Source organism: Balaenoptera musculus, chromosome 2 (assembly GCF_009873245.2).
Source record: "Balaenoptera musculus isolate JJ_BM4_2016_0621 chromosome 2, mBalMus1.pri.v3, whole genome shotgun sequence".
NCBI lineage: Eukaryota > Metazoa > Chordata > Mammalia > Artiodactyla > Balaenopteridae > Balaenoptera > Balaenoptera musculus.
The window spans coordinates 161,556,521-161,581,090 of NC_045786.1; the positions used below are offsets into that span (position 1 = coordinate 161,556,521).

The window sequence follows — 24,570 nt, forward strand, 5'->3', positions numbered from 1 at the left end:
GGATGGGCGGGAGCCTCAGCCGGCGACCCTCAGCAGCACCCTCAAGACCCAGGGCAGGAAAGCCGCCACTGCTTTATCCAAAAGAGCCAGGTGTGGGCAGGATTTGCTGGGCCATTGCAAGATGAATCAGCGCACTGGGCTCCCACCCCTGACTATGGCCCCAGCTTCAGCCTTGAGGCCCTCCCTGAATTCTGGTTTTCTGAACTCTTGATACACTCTTGGCCTCAACGTACAAACTCATGTTCCTGGCTTCTTCTTTCTACCCTTCCGTTCCACTTCTCAGCTCAGAATCACCCACTGTGAACCACCAGGTACTGAGGTCACTCACACAGCACCTGGTTCATCCCGGGGCCCTGTCAAGCCACACCTGCCAGGCAGAGTGCGGAGGGGAGGGGGGCAGGTATGTAAGAGTAAACAGTCAGGTAGACAGGCAGAGGCCAGGTATGGGCAAGCCCAAGGAAGCAGACGGCCAGCCAGGTAGTAGCCAAGCCAGGGCTGGGGCACCAGAGACTAGGGTCCCCTGAAGGAAGCTGTCAGCCAAGGTGACTCTGTAACACAGCAGGTAGGGTGTCCCCAGGGGAACCTTAAGGGACCCAGGCCCTGAGAAGGAGCCAGGCTCTGGCTGGGATAGAGGCTCAGGGTCCTCCAAGCCCTGTCTGGTCCTCACTGGCTAGGCTCATGGCAGGCTCACTCCCGCCTTCCGGGCCAGACCAGGCTGCTCCTCTTCCCTCCTGGCTGAATGAACCACAGTGACCAAGCCCTCCTTCAGCCCTCCCTCTTCCATGAATTCTCTGATTATTTCAGTCCCAATCCTCAAAGTCTCTTAATTCCCTGAACCAGAGAGCTACCATAGTACACTGCTCCGGCCGGAAGCTGAGCGCCATCCGCCATTTTCTTATGAGCGAGTCGTGGCTCTTTTGCTAAGGTTTGAGCTTCGTGAGGATGTATCTCATATTTTTATAGGTCTTATAGTTTTTTATCCCCATCTGCCCTGAGAACACATAACAGATACTCAATAATACTTATTAAACTCAATTAAAAGGTCCAACATTAGAAAGATTAATACAATTCAAAAGAAATACAGTATTATGGGAAAGAAAATGATTTAGAGAAACTACGTATGGCAGAGGCTAGTTTCTATACAAAAATTCCCAGCAATGTTCCTGTTGCTTTGTGTCTATGACACACACCAAAATTTTAAATAAAGATGTGACTCAACATTCTCATTATCTTAACGCCTAAATTCATTGACCACATTGTCCGTCTGATCAGCTGTATAAATTGATCATTAAGAAGACGCGGAGGAAGAGGGGGAGGATATCAATTGCTGGAGAGACAATCAATTTGGCATTTGCATTTAAATATAGCTTTGGTATTTCATTTATTCACTGCAATCTCCATGAGGTGTAAGCCAGCTGGGGGAGACAAAGCTTGGTTACCTGAGTCAGAATGGGTCCAGGAAACCGAGGTCAGCATTGCTCCAGTCACAGAAAGGACAGAGAGGCCTCCATGATCACGAGAACGCTGGTCTTCTAGGAGATGATGCGTCTAGCGGCTGGTGGAGAGAAGCAGAAGGAAGACGGGATTAGAGCAGAGGAGGAGAGAGAACCCTCTCAACCACAGTGGATGTCATCTCTGGCCTGACTCTCTAAAACATGACATACTTCAGCGAAAAAGTCAATTGCAACTGTACCTCTTTATTTCTTGGAAAGTTATTGAAGCACTGGGTCTTTCGTGATGGAGTGTTCTTGAAACTGCCGCATGGGGCATAAAAGGACCCAGAGATTTGAAAATACATGCCATAGATATTATGAGATTATCTTATTTTACTATAGCTGCCATTGAGACACTTGTGAGATCATTTTACTTTACTTCAGCTGTCACTGAAACACTTGTCTATATAAAGGAAAAACATCAGAGCACCAGCAAGCCTTCAAGGCCAGCGTTCCACCACGAGAACCAGCCTTGATCCTCTCGGTAGACCAGGTATACAGGCTGCAAAGTCAATGACTCTCTAGTCTGTTGTTGTAAAATAAAATTACGCTGGCTCTATTCCTGGAGAAAAAGATGCCATCAAGCTAAAGCTCACAAAATGGGCTACAAGTTTGGAGGATACAGTTAACCTATAATCTTACAAAATAGAAAAGTTGGTACATGAGATAGATGGCATAATAATTTCTAATGGAAGATACTTTTTTGACCTACACATCAAGGAAGACACAGCAATAGGCTCTCTAATGAAAAGAATGGTGTGAGCCTATGAGCTCTAGTGTGAGAATGTTAGGAAATAAATTCATTCTATCAGTGGTTCTCAAACTGTGGTCCCTGGAAGGGTAGCATCAGTATCACCTGAGAATTTGTTGGAAATGCAGATTCTTGGCCCTACCCAAGAGCTACTAAATCTGAATATTTGGAGGTGGGGCTCAGGGATCTGTTTTAACAAGCCCTCCAAGTGATACTGATACATCTTAAATCATTAATTCATTCACCCATCCAAAGACATTGAGTCCATTGTTAAAAAATAAAGTTACCCTACTCTACTGCGTGTTAAGCTTCAATTAAGGGCAAAGTATTGGGCTAGGGATTGGGGAGGGAAGAAGGGTCAGAGTGAGAAGATGATGAAATCCCTGCCCTTGAGAAATGTATTGTCCTCTGTGGGAGATAAAACAGGTATACAGGCAACTCAAATACAGACTGTGTTATTTTCTCTAACAAAGAGTTAGAAGGTTTCAAAGGAGACATTTGTTTCTGATTGGTGTGGGGAGGCAGGTAAGGGAAAGCATCAAGACAATAGTAATGGGACTTGAGATCTGCACGGGATTTTGACAGGTGGGAATAGGGAAAAGCTGAAGCAAAGGCCCGGAGGTGAGAAAGCATGAGGGTTATTTTGGTACATGGAGGAACCAGGTCTGGCTGATAGGTGAGAAACTTGGAGGTGATCTCGGTGAGACAAGGTTACTGCCAAGCACAGACACGTAAATGCTAGGGGCCCGTTGCTTCTCTTTCTTGTATGAAGACTACTTAGCGGCACCTGTGGCTTATGTTTAGAAACTGACATCTGATAAACCAGGTGATTTAATAATTTCTAAGTCTAGTCTGCTTTTCTGTACTTTTTGAACTGCTTTTTCTAGAGGGGAGCACCTCAGCTGCTTCAAGGATTAACTGCTGAAGGTTTGCCCTGGAGGAAGACACAAAAGAAAATTTCAAAACAGGCATAAGAATCCGGATGTCACAGTAGCCTCGGGCCATTCTGCAAAGGGGCAAAATGTTACCACAAATAAAAAGCCCCTGAGGGCACTGATGGTTTTAGCTTTATAAAATAACTCAAGTGGAGAGGGGTGTGCCTTAGTCAAAAGGAAAAGTTAAACCAGGGACTAGGAGAAATGGGTGTAGGGATCAAAAGGTACAGACTTCCAGTTATAAAGTGGATCAAAAGGTACAGACTTCCAGTTATAAAGTAAGTCGTGGAGATACAGGATGACTATAGTTAATAAGACCGTATTGCATATTTGAAAGTTGCCAAGAGAGTAGATCTTAAAAGTTCTCATCACAAGAAAAAAAAATTTTTTGTAACTATGTAAGGTGGCGATGTCAACTCGACTTATTGCGGTAATCATTTTGCAACATATACAAATATTGAATCATCGTCGTACACCTGAAACTAATAAAGTTTTATGTCAATCATACCTCAATTAAAAAAATTAAAACATGCCCTAAAAAAGTTAAACTAATACTCAACACTTCTAATTAGAGAAAAAAACTACTTTTCATGATCAAGAAGGTATGGCTTTTGCTTCTAAAAAACTGACATAAATAGAAGGCTTTATTTCCTGGTGCTGCTAGATGAATGATGAAAAACTGAAGATGTTTTTGATGTCATGCAAGGTTCTGATGGAAGTGAAGCTGGATTCAGAATCGGCTGCTCATCCCAGTTCTGCCATTTAGCAATCTGTGTCATTAAGGGCAAGGCACTCAACTTCCTAAACCTCAGTTCTTCATCCATCAAGAATTAGAGACACTGGGCTTCTCTGGTGGCGCAGTGGTTGAGAATCTGCCTGCCAATGCAGGGGACACGGGTTCGAGCCCTGGTCTGGGAGGATCCCACATGCCGCGGAGCAACTAGGCCCGTGAGCCACAACTACTGAGCCTGCGCGTCTGGAGCCTGTGCTCCGCAACAAGAGAGGCCGCGATAGTGAGAGGCCCACGCATCGCGATGAAGAGTGGCCCCCACTTGCCACAACTAGAGAAAGCCCTCGCACAGAAACGAAGACCCAACACAGCCATAAATAAATTAAAAAAAAAAAAAAGATTAAAAAAATATATATATAAATATTTCTTCCTCTGGGTTCCAGTCAAAAAAAGTTTGAAAGCCACTAATGTAGGTGACCTAGACCACCCCCAAATCTACCAAAAAAAAAAAAAAAAGAATTAGAGACACTGACTTGTCCCACCTTTGAAATTTAAATAAGAAAACAGACAAGAAGTTGCTCTGAAAATTATAAGGTGCAATATTACACAGGGGTATATTTTTATTGTATATATAATTATACTATCCTACTCACTGAGACATTTGGGTACTAATCATACTTGTTACTGTATTGGCCTTTGAAAATATAAAAGTAAAATGTTTCTTAGGCCCAGACTCTCCTTTTAAATATTTGCAGATAGAGCAGTTCTAAGGCACAAACTTGGCATCAACCAAACTGTCCTCCCAAGAAACATTTCAAGGTAAATTTTTTACTTCTAATTTTTTTTTTTTTTAACTTTTATTCCTCTGACCTCGCTAGAGCATCCAGATATCTTTCAGCAGCTCCTGGTGAGCACGACTCAGTCTGCAGCTACACAGACATATGATGGCGATAATTTATCATCTCTGCAGTAGTTTAGTCCCAGATGGACCATTTACTAATTTATTTCCATATGTAACTGGCAGAAAGATTAATCAGGCTTCCAACTCAGAAACCTGAATTGTGCTTCATTCCCTTAACAGGCTAACTCTGGACCACAGGAAGTACACCGTTTACATAGAAAACCAAGAGTTTCTCTTAAAAAGCCTGTCGACCTTAGACACAGGCCTTTAAACACACACACACACACACACACACACACACACACACACACACACAAGGCCTGCTCCTTATGTCAACTTGGAGGGCTGGTTCTTTCTTTAGATACTAATGGACTTCCCATAGGAGCTGCGTCTGATAGAACTGCAGGCAGAAGTAACGCCAAATCAGGCCCAGTTGCAGCTACACTTCCCTCCCTGTGTGCAAGCACGGGGTCTCGTATTTCTGAAACTGAACAGATCTTTTTGCCATGGTGCTACACCCAGCTGGCCGGCTGTGCGGTGCCCAGGCACTGGAAAGTATGTGCTTTCTTTTTTCCACTCTTTTTGAGGGTCTGAACTTGACTGAATCCAGCAGCTGCCGTGGCTTCAGCCAAGCGATGGTGAATGAATTGTTAGCGTCGCTCTCAGGCCCCCTGAGTTCAACTCTCAGTTCACTTTTGTTTTTAATTCTATCCCAGTGATATCAGCCTTGAGCAAAGAGTGGTTAGTGGAATTATTGTTGGATGACGGTGTTTACAGATAGAAGGCCAGCCGATCCCAAAACGGGGCAAAAAGGAAACTGACTGGTTATATCTTCAGTGGAACCCAAGGCCACAGCCAGGAAGGCTCAGGAGGCAGGACCACGTAGAGGTATTACCGGCTGGATCCACACACACCTGGGTCACTAAACAATCATGTGGCTTTGGAAAAGTCACTTACCGGTTCAAGTTCACAATTCTCTCCTCTGTAATACGATTTTAGCTCCCTAATTTTAGCTCTAAAATCTTTGATTCCATGAAGATGAAAAAAATATCAGCCATTCACCTGGTTTCCGTGTTTAGATGATGCCAAACAGCCAGAAGTTTGGAAGCATCTGAAAGTAGCTGAATTGGTCACGATGCTTGGTTCTGTGACAGACATAGCCTTAGGAATCTCAGTATCTAACAGTCTGTCTTTGAGCAGAAGATTGACCAATGATGTATATCTTTGCAAGTGTTTAAGAATTCAATGAAAAACAAGTTTGAAGTACTGTTCTAGGTATGGCAAAAGCTACAGAAGTACCTAAATCAGCGTCCTGTGTCTTTGATACATTTACATCACAGTTCAGAAAAGGTACAACTCGTCCTAATATAGTGAAATAAGTGCTGTAATTTGAAGACCAATTGTTATGGGAGCATGATGGAAAGGATGGAAAAATCATCCCAATGAGGGTGACAGGGGGAGATCTGTAAGGTTTTTTGGAGGAATTGGAATTGAAGCTGGGAAAGTGGGAGGAAAGGAATCTGGGCAGAGACAGCAGCAAGAGCAAAGGCCTAGAAACTTCCCCACGTGGCCAGGATATAGTATTTATTACCCTAGGGCAGGCCCCGGGATGCTCAAGAAAGAGACCTAGTGACAGAGAAGGCTGGAAAGGGACTAATGGTGGAAAGCCCTGGACACCAGCCTGGGGATTGGCTCTTACCCTGTGACCATTAAGAACCTTCAGAAATAACTAGGCAGTGGAGACTCTAAATGAGCTATGCCCAGGAAGTTTATTCTGGCAATTCTACTACCATTTACGATCGGTAATAAGATCAGTCTGTACCTTCATTTTTCTCTTATTCATTTCATGCTGCCACTATTTGGGAATCCCTCAAATTTACTTTTTTCCAAATCAATTTCCTGGCTCTTCAGATGGAAGCAATTGAGTTTCCTACAAGCACTGCCAGGGTTTTACATTTGAATGACTGGTGCCGCCTAGGGCTTTATGTTTTGGTTTATGTGTTTTTCTATTCTTACGAAGAGTTAACATACCATGGCTTAGACTGGTGTTTTCTGGAGATTTTTTTTTACACTGGAAAGTACTTTGGGACCATGTAAAAAATATATACAAACGTGTCAACTGTTGGAAGGGCTTGCACTCCCCAAACAGGCAAAAGTTGAACTATCATCCAAAGTAGTTCATTGGCACTTTTTTGATTTCCAGTTTCAGAGCTCAAGGGTAATGAACCCAAGGCTTCCAGGGCCCCTCAAATGTAATAGCAGAACATCAAGTAAACCCTCACACCAATAGTATTTGGTTTCTCTGCCTCGGGAGACCAAGCACAGGTGGCTTCCTGCAGCTGTCACAGAGAGAGGCTGCCCACCAGGATACCCAGGGCCCGCCGGGCAGCTCAGGCCATGGGGGAGGGGGGCTGCAAGCCTGCCCTCCCGTCGGCCCCAAAGATGGGCTGGGGTCCCGAAACTACAGAGATGAGTGTGAGAATAGGCAGAGGGGCTCCCCGTCTGAGAAAGGAGCTGCCTTTAGTATAAGCCACCATAAAAGAAACAAAAGCAAAAACAAAAACAAAAACTCCCCTTAGAAGACACAGACTTCACTTCCCGTCTCTGGGTGGCTCGGACTCAACATTAGTTTCACTTTGGATCACCTTATTTAGAAGGCAAATCGTATCTATCCACTAAGGTGTCAAACATTCTAGGGTTCCATCCCTGACTCATAACCCCAAATCCCTCCCAGCCCCCCACACCCCCAGGTGTGCAGGAGGCTCCCGAACCCCCTCCTCCCATAGGTGTTCTCTGAACATTCAATCAAATAATTACTGTGAAGAACAGTGTGCAGTAGACGCGGGAGACAGTTCCCTGTGCACATAAAAAACCGTCACACATACAAGAGGTGCGTTTCTCATGCCACTTTTTATAAAAGTCCACCTATGGTCAGAAAATGAATCCTCCTCAAATGAATAGATTAGCTTAAATTACCATGCCATTTTACATTCTCTTTCCTGATACATAAATAATAAAACTGTAAGGTAAATGCAGGCTCACACTGAATAATGGGCATAAATAAAAATATTCTGACATGAAAAACTCAGGATAAATTGAACTACAACATACTTGAAAGCTCCCGCAATCATAATGTGCACATCAAAATCCATTAACCTAATACCTAGGCTACTATTCACAAGCAGAGGTCTAGACTGTAACTAAATACTCATTTGAACAATTCTCCTCCTAAATTACTGTACAATTTGATTGCAAAGTCACACACTTACAAAGTCTATCATCTTTCCTTGGGTGCTCTCTAACCAACACTCAAGTCTTATCAGGCTACAATGTGGCAGCATAATATAAACACAGAGGACAGTAAATGGTACCAAAAAGTAGCAGCGAATGTCAAAGACAAACCAGGGTCATCCTGGTGAGAAGGGAGATATTTACATAAGCATTCAGAAAGACAATGGAGCCCCAATTTCTCTTTAACTGCATACCCAATCAACCTCTCTGCTCCTCACCTGATCATTTCTATATAAAAGCAATTTTACAATGATACATTCAAATACCTTAGTTGCCATAAACTCAGCAGCAGTTAAAGATTCTGGTGCACGTTGATTTGCTTTAAGACTCAGCTATTTTCAACCAAAGCTTACATTCCTTACCCATCACTACCCGCCCTCCAAAAAATTAGCTTCACTGGCAATATCCTTCTTAACTATGTCATCTACAAAAGCCATTTTCTTACCTTTGTAACTCACTCACATTTGTTTCATTTGATGATATTTACCCAAGCAAGGATAATTGTTTGACTGGAATCTTGCAACTTTCAACTTTGCCCAGATTTTGCTGTCATGAGGAAGGGGAATGCCGAAATCCCCAGTACATCGCTTAGCTGAGCTAATATACATCTGAATCAGAGCTATATTTTAAATTCTTTTACACTTACTTAATATAGTACGTGCTGCCTGTCCACTGATGCGATATCAGAAACCTGCAAGCTACTATTTCTGCAACTGTGTCACTGTAGATAGTCTGAAACATGTACGTAGCTGTTGCCATGGAAACAAACACAGCTAGGGTAGAGTGCCACGCTGTGTTAATTCCTTCACCCATGAACCCCAGGGGAATGCTAACATTCATCTTCTTTCTCCTTTAGTCTCACACTGCTTTAATATTTTTTTAGCATTATCAAATGATGTACTAAATACATATGGTACACCTGAAAATACGGATGGCTGAAATGAGCTGTGTGCCAACCTAGCCTGCTGGGTATCTGCTTAAGGTGGTGCAAATAGGCACGGATCCTTTCACTAACTTCTCCTGGGAGAAATGGAGAACTTTGTTTCTTTCTTTTAAAACGGTGTGCGTAGGACAAAAAAAAGGTGAGCATCTCGTCTCACCTAAGGACAGTTATCATGGAATTGCACCACAATGAAGATGCGATCAGAAATGTGCCATCTCAGTTCTGTGAAAGGCAGGGGGAGGTTTTGCAAACTTTCCGAAGTGGATCCAAGCTAAGAGTTGTTCTCCCTTCTAACTAGAGCTGCATTCGCAGGCTGTAAATCCAATCGTTTTAATTAGGCAAAAGCATAAACCCCAACAAGGGCTTCATCTGTCCCCAGTTGGTCTTTGTTCCTAAACCCATGGAAGAAGGGATCAGAATGAGTGAGGGACTAACAAGATGGAAATCTGCCATCGTTCAGAAAGAAATGTGATGTTCCTGGAATCTGAACATTCTCGTGTTTGCATCAAGTTCAAATCGCTGCCCTTATCAGATGTTTGGATCGGTGAAGAAAAATCAAATTCTTTCATTGCACCTAAAAGCCAAAACATGTAGATACTGTCTTGCTGGGCCATCTTCCCATTCTTCAAACTGGTACGCCACTTTCAATACTGGGGTTACTCATCACAGTCAACAAAAGTAAGCTCTTCGAAATCTTAATTACATCCTATCCCTTGGGCTACTTAATAATATTCAATCTAGATGAAAATGGCCACACTTTAGATTTACATGCTGATGTGCTTCACTGGAATACAATTTTCTCACTGAACAATCAATTGCAGGCTTTAAAAATGCAGATCCGTGACTCTGAACTGGCATGTTTTAAAGAAACCGCTACTTTATTTGCAAGGGCTATGGCAAAATCATTCCTACAAAAGATCAGCAAAGTTTGACTACCATTCCTAAACTGAATCATTCTTGGCTACGTACTATAATAGTGATCAACGCATCTGTAAGATTAGGCAAAACAGAGAATAGGTATATACACTTTACTGGTCAAAGAACTATGTCACTTTTTTAAAGCCATCTCAAGAGGAGTCCAGTATAAAGTCTAGCCTTCGAGTACCAGCAGGGCAGGTAGTGATGACTCTTTAACTAATCCTGACCAGTACTTACAAACTTAAGGAGCAGAGTCACAGCAGTAAAAAACAGTCACTTCTTACCTTTACTTCACCCTTCCATATTTGTTGAGTATTATGAAGTGTTTTCATATAGGACATCTCATCTGACTATGACAAGATTACACTATGAATTAGTGTGGCAATTATCAGCCATCTCATCTCCTATGGGAGAGCACTGAGATTCCAAAGTCCGTGACTGGCCCGGAGTCACACATTCAGAGGCACAACTCTGCCTTCTGTTAACTAATCTCATGCTCTTTCCAAGAGCCACACTGCCTCTAGGTGTGCTCACAAATGTACTGGCTTGTAAAGGACTTAAAATAACTGTAGCAACAATACTTAGAAAAGGACAGATACTAAGTATCAGATAAATCGGTGTGGGCATCAATTATGGCTGGTGGTTAAAGTCAGGCAATGCTCCTCTCAGCCCTCGCCCACCTATATTCTTCCAAGGGTGGAAGGAGATGGGTCAGCCTTCAGGCTGAGGTCAGCCCCTGCCCCCAAAGCACATCCTCTCAGCCTGCTCCCACGTCCTGAACCCTCTTCCTTCCCATGTGTCCCACCCTAAATCCTGGCCACTCCTCAGAGAGGGCCTTGGAGGGGAAAGATGATCAGAGGCTCCTCGGGCTTTGGAGGTGAAAGGGGGATCGGGGGTCAGCAGGAAGCAGCAATAAATTGGTTAGCATCCTGTGATGGTTAATTTTACGTGTCAACTTGACTGGGCCACAGAATACCCCAATACTTGGCTAAACATGATTCTGGGTGTGTCTGTGAGGGTGTTTCTGGATGGGACTTGAATCGGTGGATTGAGTGAAGCAGATTGCCCTCCCCAACGTGGGCGGGACTTATCCAATCCATTGGAGGCCTGAACTGAACAAATGGCAGGTGAGGGAGAATTCACTCTTCCTGCCCATCTCTGAACCGGGACTTTGGTTTTCTGCTGCACTTAGACTGGAATTTAGACCAACGTTCCTGGTCCCCAGCCCCTGGGATTTGGAGGTGAACTGCACCACCAGCTCTCCTGGGTCTCCAGCTCAGAGACAGCAGATCATGGGACTTCTCAGCCTCCATAATTGCATGAACCAATTTCTTAATAGAAAGATATATAGATACAGATACAGGTATAGATATAGATATAGATATACACACAGACATACACATGCACTGTTGGTTCTGTTTCTCTGGAAAATCCTAATACATCTCCTTAAGGAAGGAAGCCATTCTGGACCAGTAGCCACCAAATAATCCAAAGGAGATTTCATTGTGATTTGGGCTATTCACGACCTCCTACCCACATCACCCTGAATATCAAGAATGAACTGGGCACTTTCGAGAGGACAACCTGAGGCTGCAGTAGAGTCCAGAATGCCTCCGACAAGCTGAAGAAGTTCACGGAGTGGGTCCTCAACACCATCGACATGAGCTAGGCCGGGACAGGGGGCCGCGGGGGCGCCTGCCCCCTTAGTCCTGCCAGTGAAGGCATCCTCCGAGCTGCCGCCCCAGCTCCCAACTTTGCCCCCTTTCGGGGAGTGCACAACACGACAATTGCAGATCAACAATCATTATCTGCCTTTTGTAGAACAGAAAAAGAAAAAGGTAAATAAAAATTTTTTGAAGTAAAAGTTTAACTGCAAAAAAAAAAAAAAACAATGAACCGGATTTGGTCATGCTACATCATTTTGGTGAAAGAGGACTTCCTCGGAGTGAAATCTTCCAGGCCATTGGATTTGTTCCAGTTCGGCCTGGGGGAGCTGATGAAGCAGAAGCCATCCTTAGGGGCAGCGTTCTGGGGAGGCTTCTCCCAGAGGGCAGGGAAAACTGGTTTCTTCCAACGGGTGTCCCAATTCAAGAGTCAGTGATTTGGTCCCTTTTGACGAAAGCCTTTCTAAAATGGATTGTATGAGAAAACAATGAATTGGGCAAAGTGGATAACATGTGATTTAGCCTGTTATAAATATTTTTCATGATTTGGCTGGCATCATGCACATTATGACACAGAGGTGCCCTCAGAAGGCAGAGAATCTTGAGGCAGGAGGGCAGACCGGGCAGCACACAGGACAGGGCCCCTCGCTAGTGCAATGTTCTAATCCCTGTATTTGCATTTTAATTTTCTCTGACCTCCACTTGCCCCTCCCTGGCTGTCAGGGTATCAGCTGGCCTTCTGAACACACCAAGTGGCCTGGTTCTGGCTGTTTCCTCCCTGTTTTGATTCACATCTAATATTCCAGGGGCTGGGAAACCAAATAAGAGAGTTGATTAGAATTTTGTCTGAAAGAAGATGAATACAGGCCCGAGAAAGTGTCCCTGAGCACAAAAGTGTCGACTTTTGGATGCCCTTGACTCTAGATCAATTAGCCTAAAGCCAGTCACCTGATGAGCAATTTGCCTATAATTTGAAACCTTTTTGAGTGTTTTTACATAGGAATGTCCTTTGGTTTTTTTCTTTGTTTGTTTGTTTGTTTCTGCCATCTCTTTGGCGTTATAAGGTTTGTAAATGAAGGGCACACCCAGCTTGTTTTTAAATTTTAGTTTACGTTTCATTTTAATTTTTAAATTAAATATTTTTTTTGAGATAGTGGCAACAAACGCGAAAAACACTCCACACGAAACTGAATTTCTGGTGAACTGGTTATTAGGCAAATTGATAAGAGAACTGGTGTTTTAAGGGAATTTTCCCTTCTCATTTTCATTTTTTTATAATTCAAAAACCCGTCCAAGGACACTCGCGGTTCAACCAGACCAGAATGCACACACTGCCTGCTACCTGGGCCTCGTTTTCTTCTCCTTGCACAGGACCCTCTGCACTGTTGAGTTTCCAGCCTCCACAGGAGGGAAGGCATTCGGTATTGCTCGACTTTGTTTTTTCCTACCATGAATTTCATTTACGGGCAGTACTGAGTTCAGCTTAGCTTGTGGGTGTCAGCTAGAGCAGGGCTCACCTTGTACTCACTCAGGCCAGGAGCCTCTGTTGTGCGTTTTGAAGCAGTAGGCACAGACGGCGTAAGAGGAACCCAATATCTTTTGCATCAAAGCAACGCGTAGACTGAAGAAGTCTGAGAACCGCTCACCTGACAACCCAAATCTTTCTTTTTTTTGATGCTGCCTTTTTTTAAAAAATTATTTTACTCAAGTATAGTTGATGTTGTGTTAATTTCTGCTGTACAGCAAAGTGATTCAGTTATACACATATATACATTCTTTTTCATATTCTTTTCCATTACGGTTTATCACAGGATACTGAATATAGTTCCCAGTGCTATACAGTAGGACCTTGTTGTTTACCCACCCTATATATAATAGTTTGCACCTGCTAAATCCCAAACTCCCATTCCATCCCTCTCCTACCCCCCATCCCCCGCTTCGGCAACCACAAGTCTGTTCTCTATGCCTGTGAGTCTTGGGTAGATAAGTTCATTTGTGACAACCCAATTCTTAATGCAAGCGGGGGAAAAGGCCCAAGGTCAAGGTACGTCCAGCATGACAGGAACGGATGGCCCCAGCCCCATCCAAAAGGAGGGGCCAGGTGCCTTGCCTCACTCTGTTCCAAGTGCCGTTTGAGAGGGAAACCAAAAACCAGACCGGCCTTTAAGGCCAGAAGCCAAGTTGACCCAAGAGATCAGGCACAAGCTAGTGTGATCGACCAGCATCAGGGCTGCAAAGAGGGACAGGAAAGAATTAGAGGTGGTCCCTGGACTCCCCTATTATCCACTTGTGGCTCTGACACAAACACTGTCCCTCTGGGCAGAGCTCCTGAGCCGCTGAACCACTCTGCAGAGAGCAAGCATTCCAACCAGCCTGGTACCCTGCTGAGCTGCAAGAATGCGGGCCAGCAAGTGCGGGTCGCCTTTTTCCTGGAGCAGCTGCTCTGCTGTTTGTCGTGCAGGAGTGAGGAGTCCCTGGGGCCAGCTCTTGGGGAAGAGAAATTGACCAGGAAGGTCTTAATCTTAAGATGCTCACTTGGGTACTGAGTCAGGATTTGGGAAGAAAATTCTCCTGGGAATGGAAACTTTTCCTTTTCATTCTCAAATTACCATTGTGACATTTGCTCTGTTGGGGACAGAGCAGCTAGCTGTCCTAAGTGTGTATGAACTTCCTCTATCTTTATATGAAAGATAAGGAGCTCAGTTCACAGGCCCTCGATGGGGTCATGTCCACTGCTGGACTGGACACTAATACCTAGTCACGGGCAGCTGTTAAATGTGTTCTTTTCCTTTTTTAATCTGAGAATGCAATGAATTACATGAAAGTGTTTTACCCTAATCCTCCCTGCTTAAGAAAAGTGAACGTTTTTAATACAGTAAGTCAATAGTAATGTACATAATCAGAATGTAAACCACTCCTACTAGAACATTTTGGGGTCAGGGACTTCCCTGGTGGTCCAGTGGTAAAGAATCCGCCTTCCAACGCAGGGGACGCGGGTTTGATCCCTGGTCAGGGAACTAAGATCCCACATGCCGGGGCAACTAAGTCCGCGCACCGCAACTACTGAGCTTGCTCGCCTCAGTGAAAGAGCCCGCGTGCCGCAAACTACAGAGCCCACGCGCCCTAGAGCCTGTGCGCCACAACTAGAGAGAAGCCCACACGCCGCAACAAAGAGCCTGTGCGCCGCAACAAAAGATCCCGTGTGCCGCAACTAAGACACAATGCAGCCAAAAAAAGGAACATTTTGGGGTCTGTTTTAATAGTGATCAAATAACACTGACTTAAATAAAAATATGGTTGTTTTTTACTTCTCACGAAACAGCCTGAGATGGTGGGCAGCCCAGCGGCAGGGCAGGGGGTGAGTGGGATGTGTTGGAGCAACTGATATCCTGAAGGCAGGAACCCAGAATTTTTCTATCTTGTCACTCTGCTATCTTCTTGTGTGTTTCCCACATTTGTATGGGCTTAAGTAGCTCACTACCACCTTGCCCCTGTCCTAATTAGAAGCAAAGAGGAAAGAGAATGTGAAAGGCTTGCTCCTTCGTCTTAAAGGCAAAGTCCAGATGTTGTATCCATCCCTTCCATGTTCATCCATCAGCCAGAACTTAGTCACTTAGTCATCGCTGGCAGATGGTGTTCAGCTAGCTAAAGCTCTGGGGTTTTAGTATTAAAAGGAAGAAGGAAGGGATGGATACTGGTGGACAACTAACAGTGGTTTTTTTTGTTTGTTTTTTTTTTGTTTTTTTTTTTATAAATTTATTTATTTATTTTCGGCTGTGTTGGGTCTTCGTTTCTGTGCGAGGGCCCTCTCTAGTTGCGGCGAGCGGGGGCCACTCCTCATCGCGGTGCGCGGGCCTCTCACCATCGCGGCCTCTCCCGTTGCGGAGCACAGGCTCCAGACGCGCAGGCTCAGTAGCCGTGGCTCACGGGCCCAGTCGCTCCGCGGCATGTGGGATCCTCCCAGACCAGGGCTCGAACCCGTGTCCCCTGCACCGGCAGGCGAACTCTCAACCGCTGCACCACCAGGGAAGCCCTAACAGTGTTTTAAAGGCACTAAATACATGTATGGATACAAACATACATAGTTAAAAGTTGACAAACATGCATGGGAATGATAAGCACCAAATTCAAGATGGCGGTTACATGGGGGCACAAGGGAGAGATTAGTCCTGAGATTGGGGAAGGGATACACAGAAGTTTGCAATCATATCTTCAACTTTTCTTTTAAACGTATTTGAAGTAAAAATTGCAAAATGTTGAGATCTGCCAAAGTTGGATAATGGTTACAAGGGTGTTTTAGCTTTTATATTAGAAATAAATTATAATAAAATCCACAAAATTTAGCATTATCTCAACGACCTGACTGCAACTCAACTTATAACTAAACTGTATTTCATCAATTCTAAAAAGCACATTTTTCTACATCTGAACTCTCTGAAATGAGTGCATCTAATTATATTAGGCAGCATTTTCTCTTAGTGGCATATAATGTTTTACTTTACAACGAATGATAACTTAGATTTGAAGATGTACAATGTATAAGTTCTATTGCATGTGGTCCGTGGCGCATTTTAATATGTTTGACAGTGGGGGAAGGGGGACTGTTTCCACAAGAGGGCATCGCAAAGCTTATGAATCTCTTCAGGCCCCATACGTGGGCTCTCTCTGTTAGGTGGTTTTCCGACTTCCAAGCCAACGTTCTTTCCAATGATAGTGCCTCTGATGAAGGTCGTGTGAAACACAAACATTTGGACTAGTTTTCTCTGCAACTGAAGAAAATCTGGCAGATAAAAGCCCTCCTTAATTAATTTTAAAGTGCTTGAGAATCTCCTACCTGGTAAGTAACAAAAGCATAAATGGCACCTACAAATGAAACTCCTCCAAATGGAAGAAATCAGAGTCAGGTAATTACTGGACCAAATTTGGGATGGGCTGAGAAGGCACAGCCATCTGAGGACGACGAAGACTTCTCCATCCACCCAAAGCGAAGTCCATGCTCCTGGCCTATAGAGGTAATGGGCAAGACCACCGCAGTCCCTTTTCCTTTGATATATGCTATTGTAGAACTCTCTTGTAGAAAATCAGCTAAGAATACACAGGCAACATTGTTCCTTCCAAATTATCAAGATGCAAATAAACCAAAATGGGAAAAAAAATCCATACAGCTGGTTTATTTGAATGCAGAATAATAAATCACCATTTTTTTTTTAATTTATGAAAGTTTTCTTCATTTCTCACATTCAGTTAGTATACAGTTGGCATTTTCAAAATTCAAACCTGATGTGGATTTGGAATTCAATGAAGCACACTGGAAGACATCTGAGTGAAAAAATAAAAGTTCCAGCCATATGCTACTGGTGCATGATTTGAATATTTGAAAGGTAATCTAGAAATGAGAATGTTTCCAATTCTCCTTACCAACAACAGTAATTCATAGCAACAACACATTTTATAGATGAAGCCACTTCACCATCTGAGAGACAACAGGAGGACAGACGGAGTCTGGGGCTGGGGTTCTGTCCCTGCCTAGTGAGTTACAAGCCTGTGATTTTTCACTAGGTCTCGACCACTCTGAAGCCCTGCTTGGTCAATGATTAGGGGGCAATAATGATTCTTGCCTCACTGGACGTATTAGCACATAAAAGAGCTGCTAAATGTTTCAAGTTTGGTTAACAATTGGGTGAAAACCAGAAGACCATGCACAATGGCTCCTTCCAAAAGCCATATGTGACACCATGAAACAAGCTCTAATATTAAGCCCACTGGGTTTTTTACTTCTTTATATTTATCCACATAGCCGGAAAGGAAATGACCCAGGGCCAAACCAACAGCAGGGGCTCTCCCCCTTCTTGTTTGTACCCATGACTAGGATGGCAGGAGCCCCCAGCCCTAGCTGGGAGGGTTTCCTGACAGTGCCCAGCTAGCCTTGCTCAGTCTGTCCCTGGGCCAGACCTCTAACCGGGTCACTCAGCCAGGGAATATACAAGCCAAGGGATCACGTGCATTGCTAATCAACTCACGTGCATTTGGGGAACGTCAACCCGTGCAAGACTGGAATTCGAGGTATTATGCTAGCCCACTTCCAAAACCACGTGTCAAGAATCCAACCCATGTGTTTGCAGGATGGCTACAATGCCATGGGGTGGTCCAAATGCCGAATGTGTTGATTCCTACGCATCCAACTCACTTTGTGACAGAAGTGAGCGATCTTTTTACCAACCTATTGATAAACTGAGAGGACAAAATGATAGCATTTCTTCTGGATCTATCCTGGCAATAATTCCCAGTGGACTGCCCTTCAATCTGCTCCAGTGTATGTAGACTGGTGCTCTTCTCAGGGGCATTAGAGAGGGCCAGAGCAGGGCAAAGAGCCACAACTCTGTGTGAGGAGACAGAGTGTCCATGACAACCTGGGCCAGCCACCAATGTGTCTCCCCAGCTCCCCCTGCCACCCCAAAACCTTAACCTTAATCAGAGCCCCAGGTCTGGGGAAAATCTCCGAGGAGTGGCTTCACATTGCTTGGGGAGAGAACCTCTTCTTGGTATGAACTCTCCGTAAGATGACACCTTATGATATTACCAGACCAAACCCCCTCTCACAGCAACCATGGCCCACAAGACCAGTTGTTACCACTTCCCAATCTCAACGAACCCTTCTAGAGCTCCTGGATCCAATCCCCACTCAGCCCAGCAGCTTCCAAACCAGACATGACCCTGTCATGAAGCACTTTGTTCCTCGACAGGCCTCGATGCACCCTAGAGGTCTAGAATGATCTCCACCCCCAGCAAAGAAGCAGAATATCAATGGGGTACAGCCAAGGGCTGGAAAAGATGCATGATCTGTGACTCAGCTCCCTGCATCGTTTCTGCCCGGCTAAGTTGTGATGGTTGCATCTTATCTCTGCAGCCTGAACTTGATCACAGCACGACCAGGGGAGTTTTGGTGCTGGTTGTTAACGTGGTGTTTGCTCACTTGCTTTACTCTGTGGGTTGCCTAAAATTACACAGCTAATGAAACACCATCCCTGAACCCATCTGCTTTACGCAGCGTGGACAGCAGATGATTACGCAGTCGGTCAAGTGAGCCCAGAAGTCTGTCTCACGGCACAACGGCAAAATCTGAAAATACCCGATCCCAGCAAGCACTAGGTTCATCTGGACCTCCAAGGTGGTAAGGTAAGACGCAGCTCCATCGCAGCTATCGGGTGGCCGCACCAATGGAAAACAGCAGTGACAAATGAAGACGGTTTTCTCCTAGAGTCCTCCGCAGGCCAGGAAACACCTGAGAAATCTGAGAATTTGATCACATCCAGAAACCGACGTTCAATAATAACTCCCTAGTTGGGCAAGTGCTTCGCTGAAAAGGTCTGTTTGCTTACAAGCCATACATCAGCTTGCCTTAACTTTATCGTAAGGAGAAAACCAAAACGTCTTCTGAAAGAGATCAACCCTAACTTTATTTAGGTCACATTGCGGACATACACAATTAATGGGAAGTAGGTGACTAATTCAGAAACAGCCAAGAAAGGTCAATGCCTAGTTTATTCCTTAACCCACAGTGGTCCGTGAGTAACATTAATAGGCATTTGCCACTATCTGCTCATCAATGCTGTAGTCATTAAACCAACAGGAGTAGGGAGAGGATTTCACACTCATTAAAAAAAAAGATATGCTAGTATGTAGTGACATAAGCACGGAAATCACACATTTAAAAACAGCTCTTGGGACTTCCCTGGTGGTGAAGTGGTTAAGAATCTGCCTGCCCATGCAGGGGACACGGGTTCGATCCCTGGTCCAGGAAGATCCCACATGCCATGGAGCAACTAAGCCCGAGCCCGAGAGCCACAACTATTGAGCCCATGCGCCACAACTACCGAAGCTCACGCACCTAGAGCCTGTGCTCCGCGACAAGAGAAGCCACAGCAACAAGAAACCCGCGCACTGCCACAAAGAGTAGCCCCCGCTCGCCACAACTAGAGAAAGCCCGCGTGCAGCAACCAAGACCCAACTCAGCCAAAAAACAAAAAAACAAAAAAAAACCTTAAAACAGCTCTCAAAAGCATTTATATAATAAAGTCTCAATACCCTGCCTGTGAAGTAGAAATGATTATAACCCCATCTTATCAATAAGCAGCCTGATAGCCAGGCACCTGAAAAGTGATTTGCCCCAAGCTCCTCAGAAGTTAATACAGGCTCACCTCAGAGGTATTTTGAGTTCGGTTCCAGACCACTGCAATGAAGCGAATATCACAATAAAGTGAGTCACGGGAATTTTTTGGTTTGCCAGTGCAGAAAAAGTCACGTCTACACTATACTGTAGTCTATTTAGTGTGCAATAGCATTATGTCTAAAACAAAATTTACATACCTTAATTATTGCTAAAAAAAATGCTAACCATCACTGGAGCCTTGAGTGAGTTGTAATCGTCTCGCAATAGTACCATTAGAGATCACTGATCACCATAATAAATATAATAATAATGAAAAGTTTGAAATACTGTGAGAAATACCAAAATGTGACACAGACACATGAAGTGAGCAAATGATGTTGGAAAAATGGCTCCAACAGACTTGCTCGTTGCAGGGTTGCCACAAACCTTCAATTTGTAAAAAACACAATATCTTCGAAGCGCAATAAAATGAGGTTTGCATGTAATAGCCAGGCCAAAATTAGATCGTCAAGATTCCAGGATCCATGCTCAGGCCACAGAGCTGTGTGCTCTGCCTCAGGAGGGCAGGCTGAGTCCATGACACCCGATGCTGGTGTGGACCAGTCAGTTATATCATCAGAAGCGACGTTTCCACGTACCCGCAAAGGCAACCCCCTTTCTGCATCTGGAACCACTGGGCCCATAAGGGGCCTGAACAAAGATAATAGGAACTTGGTCTACAGATCAGCCACCACACCTGTGGCTCTGCTCAAAGCATACGCCCTGCTGAAGGCGGGGGAGCAACGTTGTATGCACACACAGAAGGCAGCACTGTCCCCTGTCATGGGATAGAGCGTGGGCATCTGTAACACGATGTTAAGAGGACAGAGCACATCTTAGACATTCCACAGCAGGACTTCCCTGACAGTCCAGTAGTTAAGACTTTGCGCTTCCAATGCAGGGGGCGTGGGTTCAATCCCTGGTCGGGGAACCAAGATCCCACTTGCCGTACATTGTGGCCAGAAAAAAAAAAGAGAGAGAAAGAAATTCCACAGCGCACAGACTATCAGCTCCCCAGGCACCTTCCCCTCCTATACAACCCCAGAGAGAGTTTGGTCTGATGGATAAGGAACGTGATGGTAGGAGAGGCACACACTCAGAAAAAGAGAGGAACTTGGCCAGAGCAGAGAATGTCAGCATCATTCTCATCTCTTCATTTCACTCGGGAGGAAACTGAGGCCGACGGGCAGTAAAGCGCCCGTCCAAGGTCGCCAGATCATTAGCGGACATGCTCTGAGCAGACTCCCGGGCTTCTGATGCCCAAAGCCACAGACTTCTCTCAGCCAGCGCTTCTCACACGTGAACCTGCCATCGGACCACCTGCAGGCCCTGCCCAGCAGCAGGCTCTGACCCCGCAGGTCTGGGGCGGGGCTGAGGGTCTGCATTTCTCGTCAGTGCTCAGAGGATGCCGGTGCTGCTGGCCCGTGGACCGCACATTGAGTAGCAGGATTTGAACACCACACGTTCTGTGGCCTTATGACTTAAGGCATCCCCCCGACCACGCCGCTCAAAATGATAGGCTTTGTACATGGCAAAAATAAAATGATCGCTATCAGTTGGCCCTTTAAAAGTATATGTCCTTCTCGGGAGTTCCCTGGAGGTCCAGTGGTTAGGACTCCGCGCTTCCACTGCAGGGGGCACGGGTTCAATCCCTGGTTGGGGAACTAAGATCCTACAAGCCGCGCAGCACAGCCAATTAAAAAAAAAGTATATGTCCTTCTCCATAGCACTTCCTACTAATTGCAAATGATAGATATTATTTCCTGTGTTCATTGCCCGTCTCCCCACTAGCATGTCAGCCCCAAGAAGGCAAGGATTTTGTCTGTTCTGTTCACTGCTGTATCTATTCCGGTGCGCGGCACCTAACAGGCATTTAAATATCTGTGAAATGAAGAAAGAATTTAATTTTTAGTGGAAATTTTAAAGTGCCAACCATCATTCTCAAAAACTTCAGTTGACTGTTTGCATACTTCTAATAGTATTTTTCAATCTGAAGAAACTACTTGGAGATTTCAAAAGGATCGTTGTTACAGATTGTGGGAGATATTTTTATCTTGTCATGCAAGCACGGGCTTCGTGGAGAAAGGCATTCCCCGAGTTTTTCAGCTCTCATTCACCATTCAGCCTGGATTCCTCCTCCTTCCCCCTCACAGGACCCAGACAAGAGACAGATCAAAATTGGCAGGCAGACCTCCCCATGAGAGGGGCCTCCCACTCCTACACACAAACGGGGATGAGTCGAGAAAAGCTGGAAGCAGGATGGGGAATTCCTCGGCGTGCATGTGGAGATGCTGACCCTTGGGGAGGTATGTGCCTCACGCACGGTCTCACTGCCATTTGATGGCAGGGCTGGGACTCGAACCCATGCCCCCTAATTCCCAATACTCTTTACACTGTGCTTCTCCTTATAAACAGAATCTGGGACCTGGTTTGAGAATGACTTCAGCTCCAAGATCCATGACAGGGATCCAGAATAAGTCTCATGATCTCCATGGAATCAGAGAGAGTCCTGCACATGCACCGAAGGTGGCCTCAGCTAAGCAGAGAGGGCTGTGTGTCCAGGGTAACCCCAGGACCCATGCTGCCCTCTGACCTGGCTGTGCATCTTGCCAATACACATCCCCAACCACACAGACAAGCATGGGGGCATGAGCAGCTCCCCATAAGCTCCCCAAAGATATATGATCATAGTCACCATCACATTCAGAACGACAGGACGTTTTTGGAGCTTGGAGGTTGCGACTTCGAAGTCACAGATTGAAATGAATGACCAAATCCACTGCCACCTGCCTTTTCCCAAAGGCTACTTCTGCTCCCATGCCATCCCAAATGTGCACACCTAGCCGGAACAGGTCTGGAGGCATTCATGAGTGTCCAAAGAGTTCCTCAACTCACAATCAGATCACCTTAGGGGTCAGGATTCTCAGAAAACCTGCTTGGTTTATAATTCACATTATAACTCATATTCACTCAGAGTCCAGAAGTCTAAAGGTCATCCCCTAAATGCCCTGGACCCAAAGTAGCCCAGGTTTATTGAGGTTTTGCAGTCCTGATATGAACAATGCAGATTCACTAGAGGCAAAAAGGGCAGTACGCTGCTTTCACAAAACAGCAAACCCCTGTTCTCAGCCATCTGCCTACAATGTAGAACAAACAACTGTGTCTGCATCCCTCCAAAGCAGAGCAGGAAGACATACTGAGGCAGGGACTGGGCAGCACGACCAGTTGCTTGGCAACTCTAGGGGAGGAAAGACTTCTCCTCTACCCTCTTAGGTTCTGTGATTGGAACCTGTGGATTAAACTGACAAAAGACAGATTAACAGAAGAAAAAACATACAAATTGTACTTGACGTTAATATTTTTACATGGAATAGGAGACTTCACAGAAAGAAATGAATGTACCACAATGTTCATTGTAGCACTATTTACAATAGCCAGGACATGGAAACAACCTAAATGTCCATTGACAGATGAATGGATAAAGAAGATGTGGCACATATATACAATGGAATATTACTCAGCCATGAAGAGAAATGAAATTGAGTTATTTGTAGTGAGGTGGATGGACCTAGAGTCAGTCATACAGAGTGAAGTAAGTTGGAAAGAGAAACACAAATACTGTATGCTAACACATATATATGGAATCTAGAAAAATGGTACTGATGAACCTAGTGGTAGGGCAGGAATAAAGATGCAGAGGTTGAGAATGGACTTGAGGACACAGTGGGGGAAGGGGAGGCTGGGACGTAGTGAGAGAGTAGCATGGACATATATACACTACCAAAGGTAAAATAGATAGCTAGTGGGCAGCTGCTGCATAGCACAGGGAGATCAGATCAGTGCTTTGTGATGACCTAGAGGGGTGGGATAGAGAGGGTGGGAGGGAGGCTCAAGAGGGAGGGGATATGGGGATATATGTATGCATATAGCTGATTCACTTTGGTGTACAGCAGAAACTAACACAACATTGTAAAGCAGTTATACTCCAATAAAGATGTATAAAAAAGAAAGAAAGAAAGAAATGAAACCCAAAGAATTAGACCCAGGGGTTTATATATCAGTTTAACAAAGAGTGATAAATTGTAGAGATGTGACATACTAAAGGAAGATGGGTTTATGGGAAAGTGATTTGGAAGTACACAGGGGAAACTCATGAGAAAGAAGGGTTATTCTAGTAAAAGGTGTCTTTGGGCAGACCCATCTCAGCCTCAACTCCCCTTCTCCAATGATAAGAATGTTTTCCTCTTCCTGGTACAGAGAGGACACCTTTCTCACAGGAAATTTATGCTCTGCTTGTAGGCAGAGACGGAAGGGCAGAGAGCCCTCCCTGAATCTGCCGATTTTCAAGTGCCTTCAGCTCAAAATAATCAACAGGCCAAAGTGGCAGCTTTGGGGATGGTATGTTCTGATCCCCTCAGGACGGAGAAGCAAGGGCTGCCGGGTGGCTTGGGGAACGACTCTCACATGTCAAAGGTGAGAAGAGTGAAATATAAGAGAGAAACTAGGCAGTCACAGCTTCCCCAAACCCTACGTCCCAAATGCAGCTTCCACGGTGTCTAATGCTGTCGCCAATACCACCATCTTTGAGTTTGTTTGTTGGTTTGTTTTTAATCTCAAAACACTAACCACTGTCACACCAACTGTAACCGTCTCTTCTTCTTTCTCTCCTTCTCTCTCTTACACACATACACACACATACACCCTCCCCGACACTTAGAGGAAGGTTGATAGCATT

General features: G+C 44.9%; 1 protein-coding gene across 5 annotated transcripts in view; it reads right to left on the minus strand.

Annotated features, from left to right (window-relative positions):
* FOXN3 (forkhead box N3) overlaps positions 1–24,570 on the minus strand; it is a 406,284-nt gene that overhangs the window by 298,242 nt on the left and 83,472 nt on the right. For 3 of the 5 annotated variants that reach the window (XM_036841332.1, XM_036841331.1, XM_036841326.1), the window contains exon 2: positions 1,440–1,555. The gene's annotated coding sequence lies outside the window, so the exon portion shown is untranslated. Of the gene's footprint in view, positions 1–1,439; positions 1,556–8,546; positions 8,688–11,546; positions 11,566–24,570 lie in introns of those variants that run through there. The other 2 variants (XM_036841329.1, XM_036841328.1) reach the window with 2 other exon arrangements.